At 35.6% G+C, this 15,864-nt stretch overlaps 1 long non-coding RNA gene across 1 annotated transcript; it reads left to right on the forward strand.

Annotated features, from left to right (window-relative positions):
- Positions 1–2,521: 2,521 nt before the first annotated feature.
- On the forward strand, positions 2,522–3,071 carry LOC149184003 (uncharacterized). Its single transcript, XR_016257738.1, has 3 exons — positions 2,522–2,796; positions 2,882–2,911; positions 3,005–3,071. It is a non-coding gene; the product is annotated as an uncharacterized LOC149184003 (long non-coding RNA).
- Positions 3,072–15,864: the final 12,793 nt, after the last annotated feature.

Consider the following 15,864-nt stretch of genomic DNA (forward strand, 5'->3'; position numbering starts at 1 on the left):
AAAGGCCAACTTTGTCCCCAAACCTACAAACAAATATTTCCAAAACCTAGAAGTGAACTTGGCATCTCTATCTCACACAATCTTCCCAGGAATACCATGTAACCTCATTATCTCCCTGATGAAGACCCAGGCTACCTCACTAGCTAGATTCATCGACTTCATTGGAACAAAGTGAGATACCTTGGTCAAGTTGTCAACCACAACCATAGTGGAATCATGTTGTCTCGATGTCCTCGGAAAACCTGTAATGAAGTCCATCGAAATGACCTCCCATTTCCATGTTGAAATCAGAATTGACTGCAATAGACCACCTGGATCATTACACACTTCTTTTACTTGTTGACAATCGAAACACCTCACAACAAACTCTGCCACCTCTTTCTTCAAGTTCGACCAATGGTAGAACTTCTTAACCACTATCAATGTCTTATGATATCTCAAGTGACCTGAATATGGCTTAACATGAAATTCCCTCAAGATAAGCTTTCTTGAGCTCACTGTTGTCTGGAACATAGACCATGTCCCTAAATATGACCAAACCATATGTTGTGAGATGATAATCCATATCATGTTCACCTATATCGTGCTATTATAACGTGTGCTTAAGCTTGTGGTACATGTCATCTTGATGTCCTCCCTGCAAGTATGTCCCATATGAACTCATATCTACAATGTGCTTTGCCGATACTCTCCTGCTAAGAGAATTTGCAACCCTGTTTTTCTTTTGACTAACCTGATCTCGAAGTCAAACTCACTGAGAGTAGCCAACCACCTAGCTTGCCTAGAATTCATATTAAGTTGATCAAACAAGTACCTCAACTCACTGTGATCATTAATTAAGATGAAGCTCCTCCCAAGAAGATAATGTCTCCACATCTTCAAGGCATGGATGATATTTGTCAACTCAAGATCATGCATCACGTAGTTCTGCTCATCCATTCAAACTTCATTCCTTTTCATTGCAAGGATGTAATAGGATAAACAATCTGTGAGAAGTACTTGATGAACCTCTTGTAATAACTTGCTAATCCCATAAATGATATGACCTCATCCACATTCCTAGGAGTTTCCCACTCCATGATAGCTCTGATATTTTTCGGGTCCACTGCTATACCTTCCTTGGAAACCACATGCCCCAAGTAATGAACTTCTAACTGAAATAAACTGCATTTACTAAGCTTGGCATACAATTGATGTTCTCTCAAAAATTTTAAAATTGTTGCTAGATGTTCTACATGCTCTTCCTCATTCTTATAATATATCAATATGTCATCAATGAATACTATCACAAACTTGTCTAGATAAGGATGCAACACATTATTCATCAAACACATGAAAGTAGTTGGAGCATTATTCAAACCAAAATGAACCACAACAAACTCATAATTCCCATACCTAGTCCGGAATGCCCATACATTTTTTGAACCTTCTTCATTATCCATTCAACCTCCCTCAATTTCTGGATGGTACTCCCTCTGTCGGTGTTCCTCTGCTTTATTTCCATCTTCCAAACTGGGATTTGGATTCCTTTTATTTTGTCTATCTGAGAGGATATTCGTAATTCTTTCTTGTTCTAACCTCAACGTCTCATTATCAACCCTCAAATTTTCCATCTCAGTGTGAAATTGTTGAACTGTTTCAAGTAACATTGTTTTTGTGTTACTATGAGTCTCCTCCCCCAACTGTACCCACATTTATGGGTTGGCTCCTGTAAAAAGTAAAGATTCAGACCCTGCTGGTATTCTCCCAAGTTGAGTGATTCCAACTCCTCTCTTCATGCTTCTTCTTCCTCTGTGCAACATGAATATTTTATTATTCCATATTTCCCATTCAAGCCATAGTGTCGAAACCATGATACTGTGATATCACCTGTGACCTGTATTAACCATATACAAAAGTAAAACTAAAACTAAAAATATTTAAATATGGATTATTAACCATCCAAATTTTCCTCTCTTCATGCTTCTTCTTCCTCTGTGCCACATGAATATTTTATTATTCCATATTTCCCATTCAAGCCATAGTGTCGAAACCATGATGCTGTGATATCACTTGTGACCTGTATTAACCATATACAAAAGTAAAACTAAAACTAAAAATATTTAAATATGGATTATTAACCATCCAAATTTTCACTTTACCTTTAGCATGTTTACTCAAATAAATACTCATATACTAGTTCTTGTACTAGTTCGAAAACATGGGCACCGTTCTAAGGTTCATATGACTCGAAGGTATATGTGTAAGGGTTTGTACTGGTTCGAATACATGGGCACCGTTCTAAGGTTCATATGACTCGAAGGTATATGTGTAAGGGTTTCACCGTCGCACCACTTAACCTCAATGGGAACCCAAGGTCATCGAGAGTTACCCTTGGAACTCTCTCAACTACTCAGAGTACAGGCGCAATTACACACGGTCTGTCATGTGGGACACATGTCCCAGATTTCACCATCGATCTCGCTAGCTACGGCCAAATGCAACGACTACGATTGCGATAGGACAATTAAGGTAACCAGCTACTCTCTCGGCTGCCCCGAACAGTCATTCTACAGTTTCACCGGAAGCGTTTGAGCTCTGCAACTATTCTTATAGCTAGGGTTTGGACTCTGCATTGGCTACCCAATGCTTGCAAGTGCAAAAATGGGCCTTTTACTATTAATTTCTTCTACAGTTTTCATTCTTACGCCGTCTTTATATTTCTTGGTACTAATTCTCTCAGCTCTTCGCAGTCGTCATCAGGTTCAAGCTTACGCGATGGTTGTTGGGAGTAATAACACAACGATGAATCCTCAGGTAACAGAGCCCAATTTCTGCCATCTTGTAGTTCCTTTTATGCTTAAGAACTCCTATTGAGCACCTCTTCTTTTTTTGTTTTTAGAAATGAACGACAGCGGCTGCCACCCATAAGGCAAGTAATTTTCCTCTAAGTCCTTAATCCTTTTTTCAGCTTGGCTTTCTGCATGTAAGGTTGCCACTAAACCCTATGTTCTCTCTCTTGCAGGCTGGTTCTCTAGAACTGTTCGTGGATGTTCATCACTTAGGGTTTGTCAAGTTCCAAATTTTGACTAGCACCTTTCTTCTATGTTTTCCTCCAGCTTTCGTCCATCTTTAAACCCTTTCGACACCAGTTTTTTCTCTTGTCTTCCTTGACAGATTATGAGAGTATCAACGGGTTAAGGCCCTCTAGGGTTGTTTTTATGAAATCCTGTTTCGACAGTTTGTGGGGTTTTTAGCTCTCTGGTTACATTGGCACGAAGGTTTACTAGCTCTAGGGTCTTTTTGACCTGATGCGTTAGATGTAAAATACTGAATATTTGATACATATATATGAATAGAATTCTCGTTTGTTTGCTTTTCGACTGGGAATTTTAATTATTTAATTTTTTGGGTCATGTAGAACTATGCTCGTTCAGGCATTTCCTAATTCGATTATTATCTGCTTCGGCCTCTTAATGTATAGTGAAATTCTAGCCTATTTATCTTATATTTACAATTATTATCCTTAGTTCTGTCATTTTTCATACTAGGATAATTTGGGGTTTTTAATGTACAGCAAGCCTCCGGCCAAACTGACATGATTAATGTCTGTCTTACACATATCGATAGGCGATAGAATGGAAATATTTTCTCTCTGTTTTGTTATCTATCTTCCTTCATTTATGTTGCATATGGAACATATTATTATTCAGTTTTACTTTATGCTTTCGTTCTTTGTACAGATGTTTACATAGCCTCCATGGTTATTTTTCTGAAGCATATTATCAAGCTTGCTTATATGTAGTTATCCACTGTCTTTTCCCTAAGAGTTTCGACTATAGGACAGTTAACTATGCTCAAATTCTTTATTTAGTTTCCCATAAGAAAGATGGTCCCGAGTTTTCTTTTTACGTTTTAATTCCTCACCCAGTAATCGTTCCCGGTAGAACTACGAGAGCTGATTCCTTTTGGGTTATGGTCGTACCCTTGCGGTACTTGATCCTACACAGACCCGAGTTCTAGACCAATCCTCAACATATCTTGGTTTGTTGCTCTAAGGTTTAACCAGTTCTCAGCCATTCTGCTCTTATTTTCACAGTTTGAGTTTTCTTAACCACTTTTTTTACAACCCATTACCATGATGGTTCCTACCACTAATTCTAAGTAAATCCTCATAATGATTATCTTCACTACACATTCTGTAGCTAAAAGAAAAATGTCAGGAATTTCTGATATAAATTGATACTCAAATTTCGTCCATTCTCATTATCTCAGACACACAAAGAAGACAAGAAAATTTAATTTTAGTACCAAATTTAAGTTGCATGTATATGCTAGACATGCAGCAAGATACAACTTGATTCACACATTTAGTCTGTGACTCTGTATACACATTCTCAGACAAATAAAAGATTTTCGTAAATTTCTTATTTCACCCATGAAGAGGTTCTTGTTCTACTTTCTGTACTTTTACAGTGAATTTAAATTTTTAAAGAAAAAGAAAGATTAAAACACTTATCTGTTATATTGCAATCCAGGACACAAACTCGACTAGGAGAAACTCAATTAGGAAGACCACTCCTCCCTACCATGAGAAGAGAATTGTTATTAACGGTTATTATGTCCAGTTGTCCCCTGAGCTTTTCAGATTATTACGTCCATTTCTCTCCCAAGCTTCTCAATTTCCAGTTTCTCATTTCCAGTCTCTCAATTTAATGAGAGTCAGTTTGACAATGACTATCGGGGTCGGTTCTTAGGCGTCAAGAGAGTCAGTTTGACAATGACCTTATCACGGTCAGTTCTTACGTGTCAAGACCATGTCCAGCCCAGAAACCACAGACTTATGTCTGACTTACAGCGTTCCACTGGCTCAAGGCCAACGAAAGAAATGCTCATGCCTCACCCATTCTAATAATAATTTGTATTTAAAATAAAATTTATAATATAAACATATAAAAATTCTATGTTTTTAAATAGTTTTTGATATATTATGTTTGAATGATCGAGATAACTGAAATAATGAGTAATATAGCTATAAATTGATAAATAAACAACTCGAAAATAACTATAAATGGATAAATAAACAACTCAAAAATTTTATTAATAGAAAAATCATACTTAAAAACAATTAATAATAATTTATTCACAAATTCAATAAATAAACAACTAATAAAAAACAATTAATAATAATTTATTCAAAAATTCAATAAATAAACAACCTTAAATAAACAACTAATAAAAAGCAATTAATAATAATTTATTCAAAAATTCAATAAATAAACAACCTTTTAATTTTTTTAAGGCCTACCCTAGACACATTGGTGCTACATCCACATTGGTCCTAGACACATTGGTGCTACATCCACATTGGTTCTACATCCACAGAATCCACATTCTACATCCACAGAATCCACATTGGTTCTACATCCACAGAAAAATAATCTGGGCTGGACACATTGGTTCTACATCCACAGAAAAATAATCTGGGCTGGACACATTGGTGCTACATCCTCAGAAAAATATTTTTTTGCAAGAAAGAAAGAAAAAAAAAAATAAAAAAAATCAATTATTCAAAAATTCAATAAATAAACAACCTTTTAATTTTTTTAAGGCCTACCCTAGACACATTGGTGCTACATCCACATTGGTCCTAGACACATTGGTGCTACATCCACATTGGTTCTACATCCACAGAATCCACATTGGTTCTACATCCACAGAAAAATAATCTGGGCTGGACACATTGGTTCTACATCCACAGAAAAATAATCTGGGCTGGACACATTGGTGCTACATCCTCAGAAAAATATTTTTTTGCAAGAAAGAAAGAAAAAAAAAATTAAAAAAAATCAATTATATCCTTACATTGAGCTTATATCAGTAATATGTAAGAGTTATGATATCATGATATCAGTGTAATCAAGCTATACTAATACAGGAACAAGAGCTTATTTTCAATTATATCCTTACATTGAGCTTATATCAGTAATATGTAAGAGTTATGATATCACTGTAATCAAGCTATACTAATATGTAAGAGTTATGATATCACTGTAATCAAGCTATACTAATACAGGAACAAGAGCTTATCGTAATTAAGGCATGTAGATTATGTGAACATTTTTATTAATAGAAAAACAATAACTTGAAAATAATTAATAATAATATATTCAAAAATTAATTATATTTTAAAACAAAATATATATAATATAAACCTATAATTTGAAATTTAAAATTTTTATTAATAAAAAAACCATATACTAACAAAATTAATAATGATTTATTTAAAAATTTGAAATTTTTATTAATAAAATGCCCATATACTTAAAAACAATTAATAATAATTTATTAAAAATTAACTATATTTTTTAAATAAGATTTATAATATAAACATATAAAAAAATAAAGTTTATAATATAAACATATAAAAATTCTATGTTTTTAGATAGTTTTTGATATATTATAGTTAATAGTAATATAACTATAAATTGATAAATAAATATAGCTATAAATTGATAAATAAACAACTTAAAATTTTTATAATCATACTTAAAAACAATTAATAATAATTTATTCAAAAATGCCATAAATAAATAATTTGAAAATTTTCATTGATATATTATGTTTAAATGATTGAGATAACTCAAATAATGAGTAATATAACTATAAATGGATAAATAAACAACTTGAAAATTTTATTAACAGAAAAATCATATATTTAAAAACAATTAATAATAATTTATTCAAAAATTCGATAAATAAACAATTTTGAAAATTTTATTAATAGAAAAACTATATACTTAGAAACAATTAATAATAATCTACTAAAATATTTACTATATTGAAATAATGAGTAATATAATTATAAATGGATAAATAAACAACTTGAAAATTTTATTAATTGAAAAATCATATACTTAAAAATAATTAATAATAATTTACTCAAAAATTCGATAAATAAACAATTTTGAAAATTTTATTAATAGAAAAACTATGTACTTCAAAAAAAATTAATAATAATTTATTAAAATATTTACTATATTGAAATAATGAGTAATATAACTATAAATGGATAAATAAGCAACTTCAAAATTTTATTAATAGAAAAATTAATAATAATTTATTAAAATATTTACTATATTGAAATAATGAGTAATATAACTGTAAATGGATAAATAAGCAACTTCAAAATTTTATTAATAGAAAAATTGTATATTAAAAACAATTAATAAAAATTTATTAAAAAATCGATAAAGAAACAATTTTGAAAATTTTATTAATAGAAAAACTACACTTAAAAACAATTCATAATAATTTATTAAAATATTTACTATATTTTAAAATAAAGTTTATAATATAAATATATAAAAATTATTTTATTAAAATATTCACTATATTTTAAAATAAAGTTTATAATATCGGAAGCCGGGGAAGAGCGGAAAACTAGGGTTGTGGGTTTCTGTAGCGGTTTTCTCCATGGACGGATGTAGAGGAGGGAGCTCCACTCCTACAAAGAGGCAATGGCCAAAAAGGGCAAGAAACCCGCAGAATCAGGCAGTGATAACACTAAGGAAGGAGGAAAAAATAGGGAAGAGGAAACATAAAGTAACAAAGCGAAGGAGAATGATGGCACAAAAGACAAGGAGGAAAATGACAAAAAACAGGGAACAAAAGACATGAAACAAAAGGGACCGTGCAAGCCCAAAGCTGAAATCACTCCCAGAGTTCTTTTAAATGACCCAGCACTGCAGGCGCATAGGGAGCACATGCAGACTTATGCAATCATATGCAAATTCATGGGACTATGGCCCACTGAAAAAGCTTTACAAACATGGATCAGATACCACTGGAAGCCTAAAGGAAGCATTGATCTTCATCTAGGTTCCAAGGGATTCTTCACTGTGGTGTTTGCGAATATTGAAGATAAAGACAGAGTGTTTGAAGGAGGGCCCTACTTCTATGCAGCAACAGGGCTCTATATGCGGCCGTGGAAGATGAACTTCGTACCGGTGTGGGAAACCTTCACCTCAATCCCGATTTGGGTAAGACTCTATTCTCTACCTCTGGATTATTGGCAAATAGAATCATTAACTGCTATAGGCAATAAATTAGGAAGGTATGTCAAAACTTCTAAAGCTACAAGGAGGGGAAAATATACCTCCTTTGCTAGGATCTGCGTACAGATGGATATATCTGGAGCACTTCCGGACGAGGTCACATTGGAGGTTTTTGATGAGGAATGGGTGCAGACAGTTGACTACGAACATATTCCATTTAGATGTCGTAAATGTCATGAACACGGGCACCTTTTCAGACACTGCCCTCTCAGTAAAGCAGAGAACAAAAGCAAACCTAACACAATGAAAGAAACAGATAGCTCTCACAAAGTAGCTCACAAAGGTAAAAGTGGCAAAAAAGGACCAAAGCAACACCTAAGTGGAGATCAAAAGGTGAGGCTAAATCAGTTCCATGTTCTTGAAGAGGAGGAAGAAACAACAGGTGAAGATCAAGAATGAAGGATGGTTATGATAAGCAGGAGAAGGAAGAAGAAAAGGATCAGGAACAGGTATGTGAAAAATAGAAAGGGATCATGATGAGTGAATCAGAGACGGATATGGATCAGGAAATGACCTAGAGTGAGATGGAAATGGAGGACAATGAGTTACAAGAGATTCTTGACAGAGAAAACCTAGATCTAGAAGGGTTCTTGAGTAAGGGAACAACTGGTGGGGTAGAATCTCTACCACAAGAAGAATGCAATCGAATAAAGCAATTATTCTTATGGAAAACTCAGGCAAAGGGCTTGGTAGAAGAAAACAACATGGAAAGACAGGGCAACCAAGGAGTGAAAGCAGTAAAAACAACTCCAGGATTAGCACTGAGAAACCTAGGAAAAAAAAGAGGCAGAAAAAAGCAGAATGAGCTACTAATGGAGTGTGGCAAGCTCATAATAGACTCAGGTAAGATGAAAGATCTAACCAGTTACTCCTTTACCAATCAATAATTATGAAGTTTACAACTTGGAACATCAGAGGACTAGGCAACAAAAGAAAACAAAGAATGCTAAATAACAAAATGAAAGAGGCAGCTCTGGATATAATTTTTGTCCAAGAAACGAAATGTTCTGTTCAAAAGTTAAGGCAAATCCATAGTAAGTGGCTCAGCAGATATGAGTTTCCAGAAGTCAAAGCAGAAAATACAACAGGGGGTATCCTCACCCTTTGGAATCCCCAAAAAATAGGAATAATTGATGCGGAGGCATCAAGGAATTATTTATCAGTTGTTATACAGCCTGTAGGAGATGGAGACACTTATCTAGCAATGAATGTTTATGACCCTCAAAGGTTAGATGACAAAATCAGGTTTATTGACTCCTTGGTGGACCTCCGGAGCAGATATGCAGGGATATCGTGGGTTATAGGAGGAGACTTCAACATGATTAGATCTCTCTAGGAGAAAAAAGGGGGTACAATAGTACCAAACAAAGATTCCTCAGCTTTCCAAATCTTTTCAGAAAACATGACGCTGGTGGACATTGAGACAAACAATGGTCTATGTACATGGAACAACAAAAGAGGAGGGGATTCCCAGGTAGCTTCCAAGCTAGACAAATTCATGATCTCTGAGGAGCTCATGCTTCTAGACAAGGAAATAATAACAGGTATTCTTCCTTTTGGAGGTTCAGATCACTGGCCGATTCAGATGGAGATTAAGGGCATTGGCACCCCAAGAAACAAACCGTTTAGGTTTGAAAATATATGGCTTTCACACCCTGAATTCATCAGCAACATTGGAAAATGGTGGGCTGAAGACTTGCAGATTCAGGGATCAACTATGTTCCTGCTACATAAAAGATTAAAACACATCAAGTTGAAGCTAAAGGATTGGAACAAGAAGGGATTTGGCAATATTTTCACAAGTAAGAAAATTGTGGAAAGCAAAATCCTAGAGCTCAATCAAGCTTTGATCAAGGATGGCTTTGATACAGAAAAAAATGATCTAGAAGAGAAATATCATCAAGAATGGGAAATGCTGTGTAAACAAGAAGAAATTTTTTGGAAACAAAAATCTAGGGTTATATGGCTAAAAGAAGGAGAACACAATACTAAGTTTTTCCATAGATCTACCATTGCAAATAGAACTCACAACAGAGTCTCTTCGATCAAGGACGAGGATGGCCAAATTCATCAATCCCATGAGGAGATAGATGCAGTGTTAGTAAAGCACTTTCGTGACATTGCCAAGGAAAACTTTTCAGGAAGAGAACCTTTCATTAAGGACTTAATTGAACATATCCCTAGACTGGTATCCAGAAAGGATAATTGTAACCTCAACAGACCTATGACTGAAGAGGAGGTCAGTGGGGTCCTCAATGAAATGAAAAATGGCAAGGCTCCAGGTCCAGATGGATTCAATGTGGATTTCTTCAAAGCCTGCTGGAATATTGTAAAAAGGGATATTGTAAAGATAGTTGAAGATTCTAGGCGGAACAAGACCATTTTGAAAGCTCTCGATACCTCCTTTATTGCCCTTATTCCAAAATAGGATAATGCTCAAACGCCAAAGAAATACAGTTCCATTGCTTTATGCAATGTAGTCTACAAGATAATTTCCAAGGTTGTGGCTAACAGACTCAAACCCCTGCTGCCCACGCTTGTCTCGGGGGAACAAACTGGTTATGTAGAAGGCAGACAAATTCTGGACAATATAATTCAAGCTCACGAGGTGGTTCACTCGTTAACAAGAAACAAGAGAGCGGGTATGATCATGCAACTGGACATAGCCAAAACATATGACAAAGTGAATTGGATATATATCAAAAAAGTGCTCACAGCATTTGGTTTTGATAATAATTGGATCAGATGGGTCATGGCCCTGGTGACATCATCCAGCGTTTCAATTTTAGTGAATGGCTCTCCATCTGAACTTTTTCTCCCTTCTAGAGGACTTAGACAGGGAGACTTGCTCTCTCCTTTTCTCTTCATCCTCATGATGGAAGCGCTGGGGTAGCCCATTAAGCATGAAAGAGTTATGGGAAGAATTTAAGGACTCCAAGTCTCGGAGAATGGGCAAGTTCTGACTCATCAACAGTTTGTAGATGATACCATGTTACAAGGAATTCCCACAATTAAGGAAGCACTTGCTTACAAACAAATTTTGAATGACTTCGCTAAGGCTACAAGCATGGAAGTCAATCTTTCCAAATCAAAAATCTTTTTCATTAACACTCATATTGCCATCCAGAGAAATGTCTCCAGAATTTTAGGCTTTTAAAGAGAATCTCTTCCCTCTAAGTATTTGGGAGTTCCTCTTACAGCTAAACCCCAGCACAAGAGCATATGGGATTCGTTAACAATTAAAATTCAAAACAAGGTCAGGAAATGGACAATCAGATCTTTAAATTTAGCCGGTACCCTAGTTCTTTCTAACGATGTACTCCAAGCTATCCCAATCTTTATGCTATTAGCCCTCCCAGCTCTAATAGGAGTCTTGCAGCAATTTAGGAATATTCAACGAGATTTTCTTTGGGGCAAAGAGGAAACAAGGAAAAAATGGGCTTTAGTATCATGGGACAAGATCTGTAAACCCAAGATCCAAGGGGACCTAGGTTTGGATAATCTAGAGATTCTCAGCAAGGCGCTAGGAGCCAAACTTTGGTGGGGATGGGTTAAGGATCCTAAAGCTCAATGAGCAAGCATTTGGAAGGAAAAATATGCCAATGCCTGGCTGGATTTTGATATCATACATATGTCAGGAACAGTGAAAGGCTCTCCCATATGGAACAAAGCCTGGGAGAATAGAGGAGTGGTTCAAAAAAACAGTTTTGGGGAAATCAGAGATGAAGATCTAGCACTTTTCTGGGAGGACAAATGGCAACAAGAACTTAATCTACTGAAGGAAGAATTTTTGGGCCTCAAGCATGAGATAGACAAACAAGGATTGGTAAAGGTTGAAGACTATTGGGAGAATTCACATAATGAATGAAAATGGAGAAAATGGAAAGTAATAGAGGGCAGAGAGGATAGAACCCTCAACAGTAAAGCAGAGTCCCTTAAGAGGATGCTGGATCAAAGGATGATTTTAGTAACTGAAGGGCAGGACCAATTGAGGTGGGGTAACAACAAAGAGGGCAACTTTAATATCAAGGAGGCTAAAGGTATTCTCCTTTATCAGGAACCCCAAGCTCCAAATAAAACTTGGCCGAAGCTATGGAGGCACAAAAGATGGATGAAAATCAAACTCTTCCTCTGGTTAGTTCACCACAAAAAAATTCTAACCTGGGACAACCTTAAAAAAAGGGGTATCCTGGGACCCTCCAGATGCCAACTTTGTGAGGGCCAAGAGGAGACTATGGAACATCTTCTCAACCACTGCATTTTCACCGCTAGGATATGGGATTTTTTTTACCAACATCTTTAATCAGAGTGATAGAGACAAAGAAAGTATTACTAACACTCTAAACAACTAGAGGAATAATTTTTTGGATTTTGAAGTTCTCAATTCTGCCTGGAATCTCTTGCCAAGTTTCATTATATGGAATGTGTGGAAAGAAAGAAACAAAAGAATATTCAAAGAGGTAAAGAATGCCTCTCTTCGCCTGGCAGAGCTGATCTTAAAACAACTTAAGGAGACAGTTAGTACCACAGTAAGATATCTTCCCAAAAATCCTCCCTCGGAAGTAGAGTTAAGAATTCTCCAGCAGTTAGGCATGCAGGGGCTTATTCCACAAGGACTAAACAAGAAAATAAGCATGAGAGGAAAAATGGAGGAATTCTGGCATCCTCTCCCTGAAGGTTTTTAAAGTTCAACATCGATGGAGATTCTAAAGGCAACCTGGGGGAGGCTGGCTTTGGGGGAGTTCTTAGGGATGATACTGGTAGCATAATCTCCCTCTTCCATGGTAACTTAGGAAAAGCAACCAACAACATGGCAGAACTAATGGCGTTAGAACAATGCTTAGAATTTCTGATACAGAACAATTTCCAAAATGTCATAACAGAAGCGGATTCAGAGTTAGTCATCAAAGCAGCCAAGAGAATCAGTAATGGAACAGGGCCGGAAAAGGTTACAAAACACTGGAGGTTAATTCAGGTTCTCCATAAAATCCAGGTACATCTACAGGAACTACGTACTCTTAGATTCATTCATGTACGGAGAAAGGCCAACAAATTGGCAGACATCCTAGCCAACCAAGATGTCAACTACAAGGACAACACAATTTTAATGGAGTGGAATGCAATGGCGCACAGAAACCTGAGAAAACTATGTCATAACCAGTCAGAGGAGGACAAAGAAGTGTATAGGAGCAAAATGAAAGAATCCAACTTGTAATGGATAGAAGTTAGAGGGTTTCACATTTTTGGACAGAGAGGTTTACAATGGAAGGTGAGCCAGGGTTGGCCTTAGCAGTCAAGCGGACTACAATCCGGAATATTCTCAGTGAAGGGCGACAGAGCTTCTCAGACTGAAGGAATGTTACAAGTAACAAGAAAAGGCAGTGGTTCAAGCAATAGCATCACCCAATTTTTCAGTGGCAGAAGTCAAAACCGCTACTGAAGTGGTTTTGGAGCGAATGCACCACTTTCATGACAAAGGTGGTTTTAGAAATTTGGCAGCAATGCCACACTGAGCATGACATGTGGAGGAGGGCACGGTCCAAAAACCACACTCATCGCTCTCTAAAGTTCGTCAGCTTCGGGCGTGCGATATCCGGCTCCGCCGTCCGATGGAGCATGGCAGATCAATGCTTCGGATCGAGCGAGTAGTTTGGTGGAGGCCGAGGGTTAATCGTCTTACCTCTTCATGGTGCGAAGGATATCTAGGCCATTAGATCAAAAGAAAAAATTGAATGGCAGCGATCGAAAGATAGGAAGGGTTGGTTTGGGTGGTTACACATGGGGAGGACTCATAGGACCTGAGATGCCCGGTGAATTAAAGTAGATGTTTTCAAAAAGGGTTGGGTGGGTAATTCTTGTGAATCAGAGGGATAGACTTTAGATGAGCATTTTCCTTTTTGACGGCGACCATTTAAAGAGATGGAGTATGTACAAATTGTAATTCTAGTTTGATTTAATGATAAAAAGGCACGTCTCTTGCTTGAGCAAAAAAAAATAAAAAAATTATAATATCAATATATAAAAATGATTTGTTTTTATATAGTTCTTGATATGTTATGTTTAAATGATTGAGATGACTGAAATAATGAAAAATATAACTATAAATTGATAATTAAACAAAATAAAAGACATTTGCTTATATAAACTTAATCATATTTATTGTTCTAATTACTATTTTTTGTACCTTAGCATTTTTTAGCTTCTCCAGAAACCTCTGCAACCTAGTATGATGTGTAAGCCTAATTGTACATCATTAAAGTTGAAATTTTGTAGCAAAAAAAAATTAAATAATTATAAAAAACATTTAAATAAAGTCTGCTAATAAAAAAATTTGCAAGTGAAGAAATTGGATCCCACTCAGTTCATCTTGGATCCGTATTTAAAATGGATATATATTGGTACAATTGAGGCTCATTCTATAACCCGGTATGATGTGTAAGAATGTCCCTCATGAAAATTAAAATTTTGTTCATATTTGCCAAAAAAAAAATCTAAAAAAAATAAATTAAATAACTATACAAAACATTTAAATAATGTCTACTCATAAAAAAAATTAAAAATGTCCGTCATGAAAGTTAAAATTTTGTTCGTATCTACCAAAATAAAAATAAATAAATTAAATAACCATATAAAACATTTAAATAATATCTACTCATAAAAAATTAAATATTTTTCTACTCATTTTAAATCCATATTAAAAATAAATCTATACATTTAAATAATATTTATTTATATAAAAAATTAACTTTACTCATTTTAAATACAGATTTAAAATAAATCTATACTGATACTAAATCCAAATAAAATCTAAATACAAAATATGTACAGAACTATGCAATGCATGTATTAGTAGTCGTCGTTGCTGGTATAGTATTTGAGATTTCAGCTTCAACGTACTCTTCAGGTCACACCCGAGTTTTCCGTCGAAAGGGATCGAACATTCAGCAGCTTTCCAAAGGTGCCCACGGAATACTTTGCCAACCTCATCTTGACACTCGCCCACGAGAGAAGAATTGTTTTCTCACGGGCGAACTGGCCGGAGCGGTTGTTCAGGTCACACCCGAGTTTTCCGTCGAAAGGGATGGAACCTTGTGCAGCTTTCCAAAGGTGCCCACGGAATACTTTGCCAACCTCATCTTGCCACTCGTCGACGAGAGAAGAAATGTTTTCTCACGTGCGAACTAGTGAGATCGGTAAGGGAAAAAACGTGTTGCGGTGATTAGTTGGTTGGTCAAATCCAAAAAATTATTGTAATGGTGAGCAATGAGATTGCAAAATTAAGTGGAATATCTAGCGTGGACAGGGATCAATGACAAGAAAACGTATGTTTAACTGCTGGAGTGTTTAGGAAACCCAAAGTTTTTTAAAAAAACTTTATTAAATCACTTAAAATATATCGAGGGGTGAGGGGTAATCGTGAAATCTCTAAAAATATATAAATAAAATATACTCTTTTTTTTTAAGTAAGAGTAATTCATTAAAAGAAAATAAAAAGGTATTTACAAAGGTGTTCTGGTCGTGAAGGACCACAGCGTATCTCGGCTTGCTGCCATTTAACTATATCTGAGACTGCCTCAACAGAGGGGAAACCAGTCTGATAGAGAAGGAGATGCAAAAAAGAAGACAACACTGGAAATTAACCACAGTTTTCTGAAGAGAGCCAGTAAACCCGCATTGTAACCCCAACTAATCTACCCAAGAACAGCCGACCACCCATAAACCCAACAATACATCTTCATTGAGTCGCCTACGTGGACAAAAAGAGGAA

The sequence above is a fragment of the Pinus tabuliformis genome, chromosome 3_2, assembly GCF_031772625.1.
Source record: "Pinus tabuliformis cultivar Carrire ecotype Pingquan chromosome 3_2, CPIR1, whole genome shotgun sequence".
Classification (NCBI taxonomy): domain Eukaryota; kingdom Viridiplantae; phylum Streptophyta; class Pinopsida; order Pinales; family Pinaceae; genus Pinus; species Pinus tabuliformis.